The 20,894-nt window shown below is 41.9% G+C and overlaps 1 protein-coding gene across 1 annotated transcript in view; it reads left to right on the forward strand.

The window, feature by feature from the left end:
- The first annotated feature begins 13,605 nt into the window (after positions 1 to 13,605).
- LOC118377603 (aldehyde dehydrogenase family 3 member A2-like) overlaps positions 13,606 to 20,894 on the forward strand; it is a 47,428-nt gene continuing 40,139 nt past the window's right edge. Inside the window, exon 1 of the mRNA XM_052468675.1 lies at positions 13,606 to 13,833. The gene's annotated coding sequence lies outside the window, so the exon portion shown is untranslated. The remainder of the gene's footprint in view (positions 13,834 to 20,894) is intronic.

Raw genomic sequence — 20,894 nt, forward strand, 5'->3', positions numbered from 1 at the left:
TTGGTCACATACACATGGTTAGCAGATGTTAATGGTCACATACACATGGTTAGCAGATGTTATTGGTCACATACATGGTTAGCAGATGTTATTGGTCACATACACATGGTTAGCAGATGTTATTGGTCACATGGTTAGCAGATGTTATTGGTCACATACACATGGTTAGCAGATGTTAATGGTCACATACACATGGTTAGCAGATGTTAGTGGTCACATACACATGGTTAGTAGATGTTATTGGTCACATACACATGGCTAGCAGATGTTAATGGTCACATACACATGGTTAGCAGATGTTATTGGTCACATGGTGAGGAGATGTTATTGGTCACATGGTTAGCAGATGTTATTGGTCACATGGTTAGCAGATGTTATTGGTCACATACACAATGTTAGCAGATGTTAATGGTCACATACACATGGTTAGCAGATGTTATTGGTCACATACACATGGTTAGCAGATGTTATTGGTCACATACACATGGTTAGCAGATGTTATTGGTCACATGGTTAGCAGATGTTATTGGTCACATACACATGGTTAGCAGATGTTAATGGTCACATACACATGGTTAGCAGATGTTAATGGTCACATACACATGGTTAGCAGATGTTATTGGTCACATACACATGGTTAGCAGATGTTATTGGTCACATACACATGGTTAGCAGATGTTATTGGTCACATACACATGGCTAGCAGATGTTAATGGTCACATACACATGGTTAGCAGATGTTAATGGTCACATACACATGGTTAGCAGATGTTAATGGTCACATACACATGGTTAGCAGATGTTATTGGTCACATGGTGAGGAGATGTTATTGGTCACATGGTTAGCAGATGTTAATGGTCACATACACATGGTTAGCATATGTTATTGGTCACATGGTGAGGAGATGTTATTGGTCACATGGTTAGCAGATGTTAATGGTCACATGCACATGGTTAGCAGATGTTAATGGTCACATACACATGGTTAGCAGATGTTATTGGTCACATACACATGGTTAGTAGATGTTATTGGTCACATACACATGGCTAGCAGATGTTAATGGTCACATACACATGGTTAGCAGATGTTATTGGTCACATGGTGAGGAGATGTTATTGGTCACATGGTTAGCAGATGTTATTGGTCACATACACATGGTTAGCAGATGTTATTGGTCACATGGTTAGCAGATGTTATTGGTCACATACACATGGTTAGCAGATGTTAATGGTCACATACACATGGTTAGCAGATGTTATTGGTCACATACACATGGTTAGCAGATGTTATTGGTCACATACACATGGTTAGCAGATGTTATTGGTCACATGGTTAGCAGATGTTATTGGTCACATACACATGGTTAGCAGATGTTAATGGTCACATACACATGGTTAGCAGATGTTAATGGTCACATACACATGGTTAGCAGATGTTATTGGTCACATACACATGGTTAGCAGATGTTATTGGTCACATACACATGGTTAGCAGATGTTATTGGTCACATACACATGGCTAGCAGATGTTAATGGTCACATACACATGGTTAGCAGATGTTAATGGTCACATACACATGGTTAGCAGATGTTAATGGTCACATACACATGGTTAGCAGATGTTAATGGTCACATACACATGGTTAGCAGATGTTATTGGTCACATGGTGAGGAGATGTTATTGGTCACATGGTTAGCAGATGTTAATGGTCACATACACATGGTTAGCAGATGTTAATGGTCACATACACATGGCTAGCAGATGTTAATGGTCACATACACATGGTTAGCAGATGTTATTGGTCACATGGTGAGGAGATGTTATTGTTCACATGGTTAGCAGATGTTAATGGTCACATACACATGGTTAGCATATGTTATTGGTCACATGGTGAGGAGATGTTATTGGTCACATGGTTAGCAGATGTTAATGGTCACATACACATGGTTAGCAGATGTTATTGGTCACATACACATGGTTAGCAGATGTTATTGGTCACATACACATGGTTAGCAGATGTTATTGGTCACATACACATGGTTAGCAGATGTTATTGGTCACATGGTTAGCAGATGTTATTGGTCACATACACATGGTTAGCAGATGTTATTGGTCACATACACATGGTTAGCAGATGTTATTGGTCACATACACATGGTTAACAGATGTTATTGGTCACATGGTTAGCAGATGTTATTGGTCACATACACATGGTTAGCATATGTTATTGGTCACATGGTGAGGAGATGTTATTGGTCACATACACATGGTTAGCATATGTTATTGGTCACATGGTGAGGAGATGTTATTGGTCACATGGTTAGCAGATGTTATTGGTCACATGGTGAGGAGATGTTATTGGTCACATGGTGATGAGATGTTATTGGTCACATGGTTAGCAGATGTTAATGGTCACATACACATGGTTAGCAGATGTTAATGTTCACATGGTTAGCAGATGTTATTGGTCACATACACATGGTCAGCAGATGTTAATGGTCACATACACATGGTTAGCAGATGTTAATGGTCACATACACATGGTTAGCAGATGTTAATGGTCACATACACATGGTTAGCAGATGTTAATGGTCACATACACATGGTTAGCAGATGTTAATGGTCACATGGTTAGCAGATGTTAATGGTCACATGGTTAGCAGATGTTAATGGTCACATGGTTAGCAGATGTTAATGGTCACATGGTTAGCAGATGTTAATGGTCACATGGTTAGCAGATGTTAATGGTCACATGGTTAGCAGTTGTTAATGGTCACATGGTTAGCAGATGTTAATGGTCACATGGTTAGCAGATGTTAATGGTCACATGGTGAGGAGATGTTAATGGTCACATGGTGAGGAGATGTTAATGGTCACATACACATGGTTAGCAGATGTTAATGGTCACATGGTTAGCAGATGTTAATGGTCACATGGTTAGCAGATGTTAATGGTCACATGGTTAGCAGATGTTAATGGTCACATGGTGAGGAGATGTTATGGTCACATGGTGAGGAGATGTTATTGGTCACATGGTTAGCAGATGTTAATGGTCACATACACATGGTTAGCAGATGTTAATGGTCACATACACATGGTTAGCAGATGTTATTGGTCACATGGTGAGGAGATGTTATTGGTCACATGGTTAGCAGATGTTAATGGTCACATACACATGGTTAGCATATGTTATTGGTCACATGGTGAGGAGATGTTATTGGTCACATGGTTAGCAGATGTTAATGGTCACATGCACATGGTTAGCAGATGTTAATGGTCACATACACATGGTTAGCAGATGTTATTGGTCACATACACATGGTTAGTAGATGTTATTGGTCACATACACATGGCTAGCAGATGTTAATGGTCACATACACATGGTTAGCAGATGTTATTGGTCACATGGTGAGGAGATGTTATTGGTCACATGGTTAGCAGATGTTATTGGTCACATACACATGGTTAGCAGATGTTATTGGTCACATGGTTAGCAGATGTTATTGGTCACATACACATGGTTAGCAGATGTTAATGGTCACATACACATGGTTAGCAGATGTTATTGGTCACATACACATGGTTAGCAGATGTTATTGGTCACATACACATGGTTAGCAGATGTTATTGGTCACATGGTTAGCAGATGTTATTGGTCACATACACATGGTTAGCAGATGTTAATGGTCACATACACATGGTTATGTTAATGGTCACATACACATGGTTAGCAGATGTTATTGGTCACATACACATGGTTAGCAGATGTTATTGGTCACATACACATGGTTAGCAGATGTTATTGGTCACATACACATGGCTAGCAGATGTTAATGGTCACATACACATGGTTAGCAGATGTTAATGGTCACATACACATGGTTAGCAGATGTTAATGGTCACATACACATGGTTAGCAGATGTTAATGGTCACATACACATGGTTAGCAGATGTTATTGGTCACATGGTGAGGAGATGTTATTGGTCACATGGTTAGCAGATGTTAATGGTCACATACACATGGTTAGCAGATGTTAATGGTCACATACACATGGCTAGCAGATGTTAATGGTCACATACACATGGTTAGCAGATGTTATTGGTCACATGGTGAGGAGATGTTATTGTTCACATGGTTAGCAGATGTTAATGGTCACATACACATGGTTAGCATATGTTATTGGTCACATGGTGAGGAGATGTTATTGGTCACATGGTTAGCAGATGTTAATGGTCACATACACATGGTTAGCAGATGTTATTGGTCACATACACATGGTTAGCAGATGTTATTGGTCACATACACATGGTTAGCAGATGTTATTGGTCACATACACATGGTTAGCAGATGTTATTGGTCACATGGTTAGCAGATGTTATTGGTCACATACACATGGTTAGCAGATGTTATTGGTCACATACACATGGTTAGCAGATGTTATTGGTCACATACACATGGTTAACAGATGTTATTGGTCACATGGTTAGCAGATGTTATTGGTCACATACACATGGTTAGCATATGTTATTGGTCACATGGTGAGGAGATGTTATTGGTCACATACACATGGTTAGCATATGTTATTGGTCACATGGTGAGGAGATGTTATTGGTCACATGGTTAGCAGATGTTATTGGTCACATGGTGAGGAGATGTTATTGGTCACATGGTGATGAGATGTTATTGGTCACATGGTTAGCAGATGTTAATGGTCACATACACATGGTTAGCAGATGTTAATGTTCACATGGTTAGCAGATGTTATTGGTCACATACACATGGTCAGCAGATGTTAATGGTCACATACACATGGTTAGCAGATGTTAATGGTCACATACACATGGTTAGCAGATGTTAATGGTCACATACACATGGTTAGCAGATGTTAATGGTCACATACACATGGTTAGCAGATGTTAATGGTCACATGGTTAGCAGATGTTAATGGTCACATGGTTAGCAGATGTTAATGGTCACATGGTTAGCAGATGTTAATGGTCACATGGTTAGCAGATGTTAATGGTCACATGGTTAGCAGATGTTAATGGTCACATGGTTAGCAGATGTTAATGGTCACATGGTTAGCAGTTGTTAATGGTCACATGGTTAGCAGATGTTAATGGTCACATGGTTAGCAGATGTTAATGGTCACATGGTGAGGAGATGTTAATGGTCACATGGTGAGGAGATGTTAATGGTCACATACACATGGTTAGCAGATGTTAATGGTCACATGGTTAGCAGATGTTAATGGTCACATGGTTAGCAGATGTTAATGGTCACATGGTTAGCAGATGTTAATGGTCACATGGTGAGGAGATGTTATTGGTCACATGGTGAGGAGATGTTATTGGTCACATGGTTAGCAGATGTTAATGGTCACATGGTGAGGAGATGTTATTGGTCACATGGTGAGGAGATGTTAATGGTCACATGGTTAGCAGATGTTATTGGTCACATGGTTAGCAGATGTTATTGGTCACATGGTTAGCAGATGTTAATGGTCACACGGTTAGCAGATGTTATTGGTCACATGGTTAGCAGATGTTAATGGTCACATACACATGTTTAGCAGATGTTAATGGTCACATGGTTAGCAGATGTTAATGGTCACATGGTTAGCAGATGTTAATGGTCACACGGTTAGCAGATGTTATTGGTCACATGGTTAGCAGATGTTAATGGTCACATACACATGTTTAGCAGATGTTATTGGTCACATACACATGGTTAGCAGATGTTATTGGTCACATACACATGGTTAGCAGATGTTATTGGTCACATGGTTAGCAGATGTTATTGGTCACATACACATGGTTAGCAGATGTTATTGGTCACATACACATGGTTAGCAGATGTTATTGGTCACATACACATGGTTAACAGATGTTATTGGTCACATGGTTAGCAGATGTTATTGGTCACATACACAAGTGGTTAGCATATGTTATTGGTCACATGGTGAGGAGATGTTATTGGTCACATACACATGGTTAGCATATGTTATTGGTCACATGGTGAGGAGATGTTATTGGTCACATGGTTAGCAGATGTTATTGGTCACATGGTGAGGAGATGTTATTGGTCACATGGTGATGAGATGTTATTGGTCACATGGTTAGCAGATGTTAATGGTCACATACACATGGTTAGCAGATGTTAATGTTCACATGGTTAGCAGATGTTATTGGTCACATACACATGGTCAGCAGATGTTAATGGTCACATACACATGGTTAGCAGATGTTAATGGTCACATACACATGGTTAGCAGATGTTAATGGTCACATACACATGGTTAGCAGATGTTAATGGTCACATACACATGGTTAGCAGATGTTAATGGTCACATGGTTAGCAGATGTTAATGGTCACATGGTTAGCAGATGTTAATGGTCACATGGTTAGCAGATGTTAATGGTCACATGGTTAGCAGATGTTAATGGTCACATGGTTAGCAGATGTTAATGGTCACATGGTTAGCAGTTGTTAATGGTCACATGGTTAGCAGATGTTAATGGTCACATGGTTAGCAGATGTTAATGGTCACATGGTGAGGAGATGTTAATGGTCACATGGTGAGGAGATGTTAATGGTCACATACACATGGTTAGCAGATGTTAATGGTCACATGGTTAGCAGATGTTAATGGTCACATGGTTAGCAGATGTTAATGGTCACATGGTTAGCAGATGTTAATGGTCACATGGTGAGGAGATGTTATTGGTCACATGGTGAGGAGATGTTATTGGTCACATGGTTAGCAGATGTTAATGGTCACATACACATGGTTAGCAGATGTTAATGGTCACATACACATGGTTAGCAGATGTTATTGGTCACATGGTGAGGAGATGTTATTGGTCACATGGTTAGCAGATGTTAATGGTCACATACACATGGTTAGCATATGTTATTGGTCACATGGTGAGGAGATGTTATTGGTCACATGGTTAGCAGATGTTAATGGTCACATGCACATGGTTAGCAGATGTTAATGGTCACATACACATGGTTAGCAGATGTTATTGGTCACATACACATGGTTAGTAGATGTTATTGGTCACATACACATGGCTAGCAGATGTTAATGGTCACATACACATGGTTAGCAGATGTTATTGGTCACATGGTGAGGAGATGTTATTGGTCACATGGTTAGCAGATGTTAATGATCACATACACATGGTTAGCAGATGTTATTGGTCACATACACATGGTTAGCAGATGTTATTGGTCACATACACATGGTTAGCAGATGTTATTGGTCACATACACATGGTTAGCAGATGTTATTGGTCACATACACATGGTTAGCAGATGTTACTGGTCACATACACATGGTTAGCAGATGTTATTGGTCACATGGTTAGCAGATGTTATTGGTCATATACACATGGTTAGCAGATGTTAATGGTCACATACACATGGTTAGCAGATGTTAATGGTCACATACACATGGTTAGCAGATGTTATTGGTCACATACACATGGTTAGCAGATGTTAATGATCACATACACATGGTTAGCAGATGTTATTGGTCACATGGTTAGCAGATGTTATTGGTCATATACACATGGTTAGCAGATGTTAATGGTCACATACACATGGTTAGCAGATGTTAGTGGTTACATACACATGGTTAGCAGATGTTAATGGTCACATACACATGGTTAGCAGATGTTATTGGTCACATGGTGAGGAGATGTTATTGGTCACATGGTTAGCAGATGTTAATGGTCACATACACATGGTTAGCAGATGTTAATGGTCACATACACATGGCTAGCAGATGTTAATGGTCACATACACATGGTTAGCAGATGTTATTGGTCACATGGTGAGGAGATGTTATTGTTCACATGGTTAGCAGATGTTAATGGTCACATACACATGGTTAGCATATGTTATTGGTCACATGGTGAGGAGATGTTATTGGTCACATGGTTAGCAGATGTTAATGGTCACATACACATGGTTAGCAGATGTTATTGGTCACATACACATGGTTAGCAGATGTTATTGGTCACATACACATGGTTAGCAGATGTTATTGGTCACATGGTTAGCAGATGTTATTGGTCACATACACATGGTTAGCAGATGTTATTGGTCACATACACATGGTTAGCAGATGTTATTGGTCACATACACATGGTTAACAGATGTTATTGGTCACATGGTTAGCAGATGTTATTGGTCACATACACATGGTTAGCATATGTTATTGGTCACATGGTGAGGAGATGTTATTGGTCACATACACATGGTTAGCATATGTTATTGGTCACATGGTGAGGAGATGTTATTGGTCACATGGTTAGCAGATGTTATTGGTCACATGGTGATGAGATGTTATTGGTCACATGGTGATGAGATGTTATTGGTCACATGGTTAGCAGATGTTAATGGTCACATACACATGGTTAGCAGATGTTAATGTTCACATGGTTAGCAGATGTTATTGGTCACATACACATGGTCAGCAGATGTTAATGGTCACATACACATGGTTAGCAGATGTTAATGGTCACATACACATGGTTAGCAGATGTTAATGGTCACATACACATGGTTAGCAGATGTTAATGGTCACATACACATGGTTAGCAGATGTTAATGGTCACATGGTTAGCAGATGTTAATGGTCACATGGTTAGCAGATGTTAATGGTCACATGGTTAGCAGATGTTAATGGTCACATGGTTAGCAGATGTTAATGGTCACATGGTTAGCAGATGTTAATGGTCACATGGTTAGCAGATGTTAATGGTCACATGGTTAGCAGTTGTTAATGGTCACATGGTTAGCAGATGTTAATGGTCACATGGTTAGCAGATGTTAATGGTCACATGGTGAGGAGATGTTAATGGTCACATGGTGAGGAGATGTTAATGGTCACATACACATGGTTAGCAGATGTTAATGGTCACATGGTTAGCAGATGTTAATGGTCACATGGTTAGCAGATGTTAATGGTCACATGGTTAGCAGATGTTAATGGTCACATGGTGAGGAGATGTTATTGGTCACATGGTGAGGAGATGTTATTGGTCACATGGTTAAGATGTTAATGGTCACATGGTGAGGAGATGTTATTGGTCACATGGTGAGGAGATGTTAATGGTCACATGGTGAGGAGATGTTATTGGTCACATGGTTAGCAGATGTTATTGGTCACATGGTTAGCAGATGTTAATGGTCACATGGTTAGCAGATGTTATTGGTCACATGGTTAGCAGATGTTAATGGTCACATGGTTAGCAGATGTTATTGGTCACATGGTTAGCAGATGTTAATGGTCACATGGTTAGCAGATGTTAATGGTCACATGGTTAGCAGATGTTATTGGTCACATGGTTAGCAGATGTTAATGGTCACATGGTTAGCAGATGTTAATGGTCACATGGTTAGCAGATGTTATTGGTCACATGGTTAGCAGATGTTAATGGTCACATGGTGAGGAGATGTTATTGGTCACATGGTGAGGAGATGTTAATGGTCACATGGTGAGGAGATGTTATTGGTCACATGGTTAGCAGATGTTATTGGTCACATGGTTAGCAGATGTTAATGGTCACATGGTTAGCAGATGTTATTGGTCACATGGTCACATGTTAATGGTCACATGGTTAGCAGATGTTAATGGTCACATGGTTAGCAGATGTTATTGGTCACATGGTTAGCAGATGTTAATGGTCACATACACATGGTTAGCAGATGTTATTGGTCACATACACATGGTTAACAGATGTTATTGGTCACATACACATGGTTAGCAGATGTTATTGGTCACATACACATGGTTAGCAGATATTATTGGTCACATACACATGGTTTGCAGATGTTATTGGTCACATACATATGGTTAGCAGATGTTATTGGTCACATGGTTAGCAGATGTTAATGGTCACATACACATGGTTAGCAGATGTTATTGGTCACATGGTGAGGAGATGTTATTGGTCACATGGTTAGCAGATGTTAATGGTCACATACACATGGTTAGCAGATGTTAATGGTCACATACACATGGCTAGCAGATGTTAATGGTCACATACACATGGTTAGCAGATGTTATTGGTCACATGGTGAGGAGATGTTATTGTTCACATGGTTAGCAGATGTTAATGGTCACATACACATGGTTAGCATATGTTATTGGTCACATGGTGAGGAGATGTTATTGGTCACATGGTTAGCAGATGTTAATGGTCACATACACATGGTTAGCAGATGTTATTGGTCACATACACATGGTTAGCAGATGTTATTGGTCACATACACATGGTTAGCAGATGTTATTGGTCACATACACATGGTTAGCAGATGTTATTGGTCACATGGTTAGCAGATGTTATTGGTCACATACACATGGTTAGCAGATGTTATTGGTCACATACACATGGTTAGCAGATGTTATTGGTCACATACACATGGTTAACAGATGTTATTGGTCACATGGTTAGCAGATGTTATTGGTCACATACACATGGTTAGCATATGTTATTGGTCACATGGTGAGGAGATGTTATTGGTCACATACACATGGTTAGCATATGTTATTGGTCACATGGTGAGGAGATGTTATTGGTCACATGGTTAGCAGATGTTATTGGTCACATGGTGAGGAGATGTTATTGGTCACATGGTGATGAGATGTTATTGGTCACATGGTTAGCAGATGTTAATGGTCACATACACATGGTTAGCAGATGTTAATGTTCACATGGTTAGCAGATGTTATTGGTCACATACACATGGTCAGCAGATGTTAATGGTCACATACACATGGTTAGCAGATGTTAATGGTCACATACACATGGTTAGCAGATGTTAATGGTCACATACACATGGTTAGCAGATGTTAATGGTCACATACACATGGTTAGCAGATGTTAATGGTCACATGGTTAGCAGATGTTAATGGTCACATGGGTAGCAGATGTTAATGGTCACATGGTTAGCAGATGTTAATGGTCACATGGTTAGCAGATGTTAATGGTCACATGGTTAGCAGATGTTAATGGTCACATGGTTAGCAGATGTTAATGGTCACATGGTTAGCAGTTGTTAATGGTCACATGGTTAGCAGATGTTAATGGTCACATGGTTAGCAGATGTTAATGGTCACATGGTGAGGAGATGTTAATGGTCACATGGTGAGGAGATGTTAATGGTCACATACACATGGTTAGCAGATGTTAATGGTCACATGGTTAGCAGATGTTAATGGTCACATGGTTAGCAGATGTTAATGGTCACATGGTTAGCAGATGTTAATGGTCACATGGTGAGGAGATGTTATTGGTCACATGGTGAGGAGATGTTATTGGTCACATGGTTAGCAGATGTTAATGGTCACATGGTGAGGAGATGTTATTGGTCACATGGTGAGGAGATGTTAATGGTCACATGGTGAGGAGATGTTATTGGTCACATGGTTAGCAGATGTTATTGGTCACATGGTTAGCAGATGTTAATGGTCACATGGTTAGCAGATGTTATTGGTCACATGGTTAGCAGATGTTAATGGTCACATGGTTAGCAGATGTTATTGGTCACATGGTTAGCAGATGTTAATGGTCACATGGTTAGCAGATGTTAATGGTCACATGGTTAGCAGATGTTATTGGTCACATGGTTAGCAGATGTTAATGGTCACATGGTTAGCAGATGTTAATGGTCACATGGTTAGCAGATGTTATTGGTCACATGGTTAGCAGATGTTAATGGTCACATGGTGAGGAGATGTTATTGGTCACATGGTGAGGAGATGTTAATGGTCACATGGTGAGGAGATGTTATTGGTCACATGGTTAGCAGATGTTATTGGTCACATGGTTAGCAGATGTTAATGGTCACATGGTTAGCAGATGTTATTGGTCACATGGTTAGCAGATGTTAATGGTCACATGGTTAGCAGATGTTAATGGTCACATGGTTAGCAGATGTTATTGGTCACATGGTTAGCAGATGTTAATGGTCACATGGTTAGCAGATGTTAATGGTCACATGGTTAGCAGATGTTAATGGTCACATGGTTAGCAGATGTTATTGGTCACATGGTTAGCAGATGTTATTGGTCACATGGTTAGCAGATGTTAATGGTCACATGGTTAGCAGTGTAGTGAACTGCAGCTTGTTGGCCGAATAAGGTGTTTTTTCTATCAAACGTTGTTTATGTTGTCGACTGTTCTTTTTGTTTTTATCAAATGAAAAAAGTTTAATACAATTTAAATTATTATCTCGAAAGAATCCCAGCTATTGTTTTTCAATGAGCTATTTGTGTGTCTAAATGCTAACTGAGAGCTTCTATTTTGTCTCTTGAATCCATCCTGGAAAGTACCTTTTCACAGAGATGGCAAGATACATTATGAGAACATTCCCTCTCTTAACTCCCACAGCTCCATAGAATGGTGTCCGTCCCAAATCACACCCTATTCCCTACATAGTGCACTTCTTTTGGTCAGGGCCCATAGAGTTCTGGTCAAAAGTTGTGCACTATATAGGGAATAGGTTGACATTGTGGACAGAACCCTTGTGCTCCCAACACAAGAATGGCTTTGTCTTCTTCAGACAATGTTTGGTGTTGTTGAGGAAATCTAAACACACAACACTAGAAACATGATCTACAGCCCCCTTTAATTACCCAGCATGCATTCTCCTTCACTAAATACGGCCTTTGTTTTGGGTCCTCTGGTACCTCTACACATATCTGTTTTTGTAGTTTGCCGTGCCCCTGTTGATTGTCATATTCATTGTTGTCCTGTTTGTGAAAAGTGATGATGGGAGACATTTTGTGCCTTGTGTTTCTTGCAGAGGTTCCTGCGGTGATGCTGATGTGGGGAAACTGTACGTGAGGCTCCACCATCTTGGACCCTGATTTAGACTTGTCGTGCTGGGGCAACAGTTATGTCTCAGCGTCAGTCACAAACATAGCAAAATTGCAATAGTTCATTTTATATCACAATTATTTAACTGTTTTTAAAACAAGGGTTATGAACCATTCATCATTTTAGAGGTGTTTATGATGCAAGTAAACCTGTATATTTGAGGTTATTTTTTTATTTCGTATCGTGTCCTACACATTTCATCACTGTTGCAAATGGGATTCTAACCTCAATGGAAGATTGAGTACCAGGCATTTGCATTATTCCTGGGAATTTCCTAAAGGAGTGCAACTGTTTTGTACTGTAAAGAATGTGCCTCTTGGTTTTTATACTGATTTATGTCAATGACATTTAGGCATAGCTGTGAAATGATATATAATAAGACTGTGAGTTATTCATTTCAAATAAAAAGTTATCTTGTTTATGGGTATTTATTACACTTTTTCGATGTCACTTTTTAACAACAACAAAACATGTATATTTAGCACAAAAAAAACATTTCATACAACATTCTGTTATTTTACTAGTGTAACTTCATGAATAAAATTCTGGGATATTGTAGGACTAACCATATGGCCATTTCGTAGCTCAATTTTCCATTTGTATAAATGCAAAAAAAACGTCTACCTAGTTATTAGTGACCTCTGATGGGGTAAACGATACCCCCCGGTAGCCTCGTGCGATAAACGTTAAATGTGCAGCCATGTGCCTCCCACGGTCACGTCAGTGAGGCAGGAACAAGGAGGAGACTTGTGCTGTGGCATAACGCTGTTCACCTCGTTGGTTTATACACCAATATTATTATTTTTTATTGCACAGGATAGGAACGTTTCTGATAGCTTCTTTTTTACACTGCCAGCGGTGATTTCACTACTTGGATAAATCGGAATAATTTATTTCGTGTATTGTTGCTCCAGATTGGTGCTTTCATTCACGTGTGAGTATGGAACATAACTGTTTAGATGTATCCCAACAGACAAAGTACTGTATGTAGTCTATCAGAGTAATTACAACGTTCATTACACTGTTACTTCAGTTGAATACCGTTTTAGGGTTGACAACCAACCAACTAACTAATATTTTATAACCAAGGTAAAGTTTATATTTACACAATCGGACATTCGCTAAAAGCCATTTAAAGATGAAGAAATCAATAACTAATTTACCGTTTTGTCACAGAATCATCAAACTAGGTATGATTTATTCTATAAATGTCTAGCATACTTTTACAACCTTTGTTTTGAGTAGAAATTCCCGTTTTGACTTGATAGAAATACATACAATCTCAAATATTGCATTTAAAGATGAAGAAATCAATAACTAATTCAGTGATTGTCACAGAAAAAAAGTGAATATATGCATTTATTTTGCAATAACTTTAAAGAAATGTTCATTTCAAGTGCAATTTGTTCTATATGAAGTCAGACAGTGTTTACATTACATTGTACAATGTTTACAGTCTTAAATTGTATGCCAAATTTGTGTTTGCATTGTCAGCTGCACATGTTTAAAGTAGTTACAAGGCACAGCAGTCATTTATTTATGTCTCTAATTTAACAGCAAAGAGGCCCCTTCCAATCATTTTCTATTTTGGCTTTGTTGAAGTCCTTTGTCATCCCCAGACTGTCACGGTTTTCATATGGTGAAGGAGAGTCGGACCAAACTGCAGCGTGTCGATTGCGATCCATGTTTATTTAAACAAACGTAAACACGAATAAACACAAATACTACAAAACAATAAACGAACCGAAAACAGCCTATACATGCGTCAACTAACATCGACCAAGGCCATCAAGACACTCAAGACAATCACCCACAATACAACCAAAGAATATGGCTGCCTAAATATGATTCCCAATCAGAAACAACGATAAACACCTGCCTCTGATTGAGAACCACTTCAGACAGCCATAGACTCTCCTAGAACACCCCACTAAGCTACAATCCCACTAAGCTACACACCACATACAAAAACCCATGTCACACCCTGGCCTGACCAAATACATGAAGAAAAACACAAAATACTTCGACCAGGACGTGACACAGACAAGCTGAATGGTACCATCTCCTGAGGTAATAGATTCAACTGTTCAACACTTACAGCCAAATGTTTAATACCCCAGGTATTCCCAGAACACATTGTGGAAAGTCTATAGATACAGTGGTCACTTTATTAGGTACAACGCCCTATGCATCTGGAGCAGCGTGAATTCAGAACTGTTGATGAAACTGGGAAAGGAGCTAGACTGTCCAGCATCTGTGTTATTTTGCCCATCTTAATGTTTTCTTTTTATTGGCCAGTCTGAGATATGGCTTTTTCTTTGCAACTCTGCCTAGAAGGCCAGCATCCCGGAGTCGCCTCTTCACTGTTGACGGGAGACTGGTGTTTTGTGGGAACTATTTAATGAAGCTGCCAGTTGAGGACTTGTGAGGCGTCTGTTTCTCAAACTAGACACTCAAATGTACTTGTCCTCTTGCTCAGTTGTGCACCGGGGCCTCCCACTCCTCTTTCTATTCTGGTTAGAGCCAGTTTGCACTGTTCTGTGAAAGTAGTAGTACACAGCGTTGTACGAGTTTCAGCTTCGGTTTCTTGCCAAATTCACGCATGGAATAGCCTTCATTTCTCAGAACAAGAATAGATTGACAGATTTCAGAAGAAAGGTCTTTGTTTCTGGCCATTTTGAGCCTGTAATCAAACCCACAAATGCTGATGCTCCACCCCCAAAAAATATATATATATTTAACCTTTATTTAACCAGGTAGACCAGGTGGGAACACCTTTATTTAACCAGGTATAGTTCAGAACAAGTTCTCATTAACAACTGTGACCTGGCCAAGACAAAGCAAAGCAGGTCAACACAAACAACAACACAGAGTTACACATGGAATAAACAAACATACAATCAATAATACAGTAGAAAAGTCTATATACAGTGAGTATAAAGGAGGTGAGATAAGGGAGGTAATGCAATAAATAGGCCATGGTGGCGAAGGAATTACAATATAACAATTAAACACTGGAATGGTAGGATGTGCAGAAGATGAATGTGCAAGTAGAGATACTGGGGTGCAAAGGAGCAAGATAAATAAGTACAGTATGGGGGATGAGGTATATTGGATGGGCTATTTACAGATGAGCTATGTACAGGTGCAGTGATCTGTGAGCTGCTCTGACAGCTGGTGCTTAAACATCTTCAGAGATGTTTGCAGTTCGTTCCAGTCATTGGCAGCAGAGAACTGGAAGGAAAGATGGTCAAAGGAAGAATTGGCTTTGGGGATGAGATATACCTGCTGGAGCGCGTGCTACGGGTGGGTGCTGCTATGGTGACCAGTGAGCTGAGATAAGACGGGGCTTTACCTAGCAGAGACTTGTAAAGTATGAAGTGAGGGCCAGCCAACGAGAGCGTACATGTCGCAGTGGTGGATAGAATATGGGGCTTTGGTGACAAAACGGATGGCATTGTGATAGACTGAATCCAATTTCTTGAGAAGACTGTTGGAGGTTATTTTGTAAATGACATCGCCAAAGTCGAGGATTGGTAGGATGGTCAGTTTTACAAGGGTATGTTTGGCAGCATGAGTGAAGGATGCTTTGTTTGCGAAATAGGAAGCTGATTCTAGATTTAATTTTGGATTGGAGAGGTTTAATGTGAGTCTGGAAGGAGAGTTTACAGTCTAACCAGACACCTAGGTATTTGTAGTTGTCCACATATTCAAAGTCAGAGCCATCCAGAGCAGTGATGCTGGACGAGCGGGCAGGTGCGTGCAGCAATCGGTTGAAGAGCATGCATTTAGTTTTACTTGCATTTAAGAGCAGTTGGAGGCCACAGAAGGAGAGTTGTATGGCATTGAAGCTCGTTTGAAGGTTTGTTAACACAGTGTCCAAAGAAGGGACAGAGGTATACAGAATGGTGTTGTCTGCGTAGAGGTTGATCAAAGAATCACCAGCAGCGAGAGCGACATCATTGATGTTTACAGAGAAGAGAGTCGGCCCGAGAATTGACCACTGTGGCTACCCCATAGAGACTGCCAGAGGTCCGGACAACAGGCCCTCCGATTTGACATACTGAACTCTATCGGGAAGTAGTTGGTGAACCAAGCGAGGCAATCATTTGAGAAACCAAGGCTGTTGAGTCTGCCAATAAGAATGTTGTGATTGACAGAGTCGAAAGCCTTAGCCAGGTTGATGAATACGGCTGTACAGTAATGTCTCTTATCGATGCGGGTTATGATATCGTTTAGGACCTTGAGCGTTGCTGAGGTGCACCCATGACCAGCTCTGAAACCAGATTGCATAGCGGAGAAGGTACGGTGAGATTCGAAATGGTTGGTAATCTGTTTATTAACTTGGCTTTCAAGGATCTTAGAAAGGCATGGTAGAATAGATATAGGTCTATAGCAGTTTGGGTCTAGAGTGTCTACCCCTTTGAAGAGGGGGATGCTTTCCAATCTACGGGAATCTCAGACAATATGAAAGAGAGGTGAACAGGCTAGTAATAGGGGTTGTAACAATTTCGGCAGATAATTTTAGAAAGACAGGGTCCAGATTGTCTAACCCGGCTGATTTGTATGGGTCCAGATTTTGCAGGTCTATCAGAACATCAGCTATCTGGATTTGGGTGAAAGAGAAGTGGGGGAGGATTGGGCGAGTTGCTGTGGAGACGCAGGGCTGTTGACCGGGGTAGAGGTAGCGAGGTGGAAAGCATGGCCAGCTGTAGAAAAATGCTTGTTGAGATTCTCAATTATTGTGGATTTATCGGTAGTGACAGTGTTTCCTCAGTGCAGTGGGCAGCTGGGTGGAGGTAATAATTACAAAAGGGTTTTCTAATGATCAATTAGCCTTTTAAAATGATCAACTTGGATTAGCTAACACAACATGTCATTGGAACACGGGAGTGATGGTTGCTGATAATGGCCCTCTGGAGTGGGTCGAGAGTTTCAAGTTCCTTGATGTCCACATCACCAACGAACGGTCATGGTCCAAACATACCAACACAGTCCCGAAGAGGGCACGACAAAACCTTTCCCCTTCAGGAGACTGAAAAGATATGGCATGGGCCCCCAGATCCTCCAAAGGTTCTACAGCTGCAACATCGATGTAATGCTGTGCGTACTGGCGGCAGAGAAGTCAGACGCAGGAGAGCGAAAACTGGTTTACAACGGTGTCGTTTAATATCCATAAACCACCGTCAACAGAACAAGAGAGATTTATCGCACATTTCCCCCGTCGATGGGGTGATAATTGAGTCGCCTTCTTTTTGGAGAAGGCGAGAGCCAAATCGGCATATTCAGGGGGAATGCGCACGGTGGAGACCTGGTCTGGACTCTCCACCGTAGTAGCACCTACGGAAACCCCTAAACACCTCCTCGAGCACTCTCGCGACCACCCCGTGAGAGCCCTCCGTTGCCATGAAACAGTGGGGTCATGACAAGCTAACCAGGGTAAGCCTAGCACCACGGGGAACACAGGAGAGTCAATGAGAAAGAGACTGATTTTCTCCATGTGACCCCCCTGCGCCACCATACCCAGAGGAGCGGTGGCCTCCCTAATCGACCCTGACCCTAATGGTCGACTATCTAAGGCGTGAACTAGGATGGGCATAGCCGCAGGAACCATGGGGATCCCTAAACCATGGGCAAATGATCTGTCAATAAAATTCCCAGCCGCGCCTGAATCGAGGAGCGCCTTATGCTGGGAATGCGGGGAAAACTCAGGAAGAGTAATGAACAAAAACATGTGTGCAACAGAGGGGTGAGAATGGTGCCTTCTCACCTGAGGTGACGCCAGAGTGCCCTGCCTGCTGCCTCGACCCCCAGACGAACCAACCCAGCACCGAACGGAAGTGTGACCTCTGCGGCCACAGATGGTGCACGAGACGGAACCTCCTCCGGTCTCCCTGAGCGCAGCACCTCCCAACTCCGTGGTCATCGGAGCGGTGGTGCTGGGGGATGGAACCAACAGACCCCGATCTGGACATCCGCTTGTAGCCAGCAGGTTATCCAGCCGAATGGACAGGTATACCAGCTGTTCGAAGGTGAGGGTGGTGTCCCTGCAGGCCAACTCTCCAACGGAGGTCCTTGCACAAACTGCAGCGATAGTAGTAGATCAGGGCCCTGTCGTTCCATCCTGCTCCGGAGGCCAGGGTCCGAAAGTCCAAAGCGAACTCCTGTGCGCTCCTCGTCCCCTGCCGTAGGTAGAAAAGATGTTCACCCGTCGCTCTGCCCCGGGCGGGTGGTCGAAGACTGCCCGGAAACGACGGGTGAACTCCTCAAAGTGGTCCAGCACCGGCGTTGGCCCACTCCAGGGCTTTCGCCGAGAGGCAAGAGACGAGGGCGGACACCCTCTCACAGCCTGAAGGAGCCGGGTACTCCCCGAGGAGGGTGAGGCGAATCCCACTGGAACCGGGTGCAGGGGGAGTGAGTAGTGGAGACCCCTGTTGTGCTGGGGGAGGCACTGGAGGAACTCTCCCTGTCTCTCCCAGCGGTCCATTGATTGGACAACGCGGTCCATGGCAGCGCCGAGAAGTCAGGCGCAGGAGAGCAAAAACTGGTTTACAACGGTGTCGTTTAATATACATAAACTACCGTCAACAGAACTATACATCAAAGGGGTCAAACATAACCCGGTAAATACCAGCATACTGTGCACAAGCACAACAAGAAACAAACAATTCCACACAAGGACATGGGGGGAACACAGGGCCAAATACAAAATACTTAATGAGGGAAATGGAAACCAGGTGTGTAGGAAAACAAGACAAAATAAATGGAAAATGAAAAGTGGATCGACGATGGCTAGAAGACCGGTGACGCCGACCGAACAAGGAGAGGAAACGACTTCGGTGTAAGTCGCGACAATCGAGAGCATCCTGGCCGGTTGCATCACCGCCTGGTATGGCAACTGCTTGGCATTTGACCGTAAGACGGTACAGAGGGTAGTACGTACGGCCCAGTACATCACTGGGTCCAAGCTTCCTGCCATCCAGGACCTATATAAAAAGCGGTGTCAGAGGAAAGCCCATAAAATTGTCAGAGACTCCAGTCACTCAAGTTATAGACTGTTTTCTCTGCTATCGCACGGCAAGCGGTACAGGAATGGCAAGTTTGGACCAAAAGGCTCCTCAACAGCTTCTACCCCCAAGCCATTAGACTGCTGAACAATTAATAAAAATCACCACCGGACAATTTACATTGTGGTCTAGTGGTCGTGTACTGTACAGGTGTGGTCTGGTGACAGGTACCTGTATCTATACTGTACAGGTGTGGTCTGGTGACAGGTACCTGTATCTATACTGTACAGGTGTGGTCTGGTGACAGGTACCTGTATCTATACTGTACAGGTGTGGTCTGGTGACAGGTACCTGTATCTATACTGTACAGGTGTGGTCTGGTGACAGGTACCTGTATCTATACTGTACAGGTTTGGTCTGGTGACAGGTACCTGTAGCTGTACTGTACAGGTGTGGTCTGGTGACAGGTACCTGTATCTATACTGTACAGGTGTGGTCTGGTGGCAGGTACCTGTATCTATACTGTACAGGTGTGGTCTGGTGGCAGGTACCTGTATCTATACTGTACAGGTGTGGTCTGGTGACAGGTACCTGTAGCTGTACTGTACAGGTGTGGTCTGGTGACAGGTACCTGTATCTATACTGTACAGGTGTGGTCTGGTGGCAGGTACCTGTATCTATACTGTACAGGTGTGGTCTGGTGACAGGTACCTGTAGCTGTACTGTACAGGTATGGTCTGGTACCTGTATCTATACTGTACAGGTGTGGTCTGGTGACAGGTACCTGTATCTATACTGTACAGGTATGGTCTGGTACCTGTATCTATACTGTACAGGTGTGGTCTGGTACCTGTATCTATACTGTACAGGTGTGGTCTGGTGACAGGTACCTGTATCTATACTGTACAGGTATGGTCTGGTACCTGTATCTATACTGTACAGGTGTGGTCTGGTACCTGTATCTATACTGTACAGGTGTGGTCTGGTA

The sequence above is a fragment of the Oncorhynchus keta genome, chromosome 18 (assembly GCF_023373465.1).
Source record: "Oncorhynchus keta strain PuntledgeMale-10-30-2019 chromosome 18, Oket_V2, whole genome shotgun sequence".
Taxonomy (NCBI): Eukaryota; Metazoa; Chordata; class Actinopteri; order Salmoniformes; family Salmonidae; genus Oncorhynchus; species Oncorhynchus keta.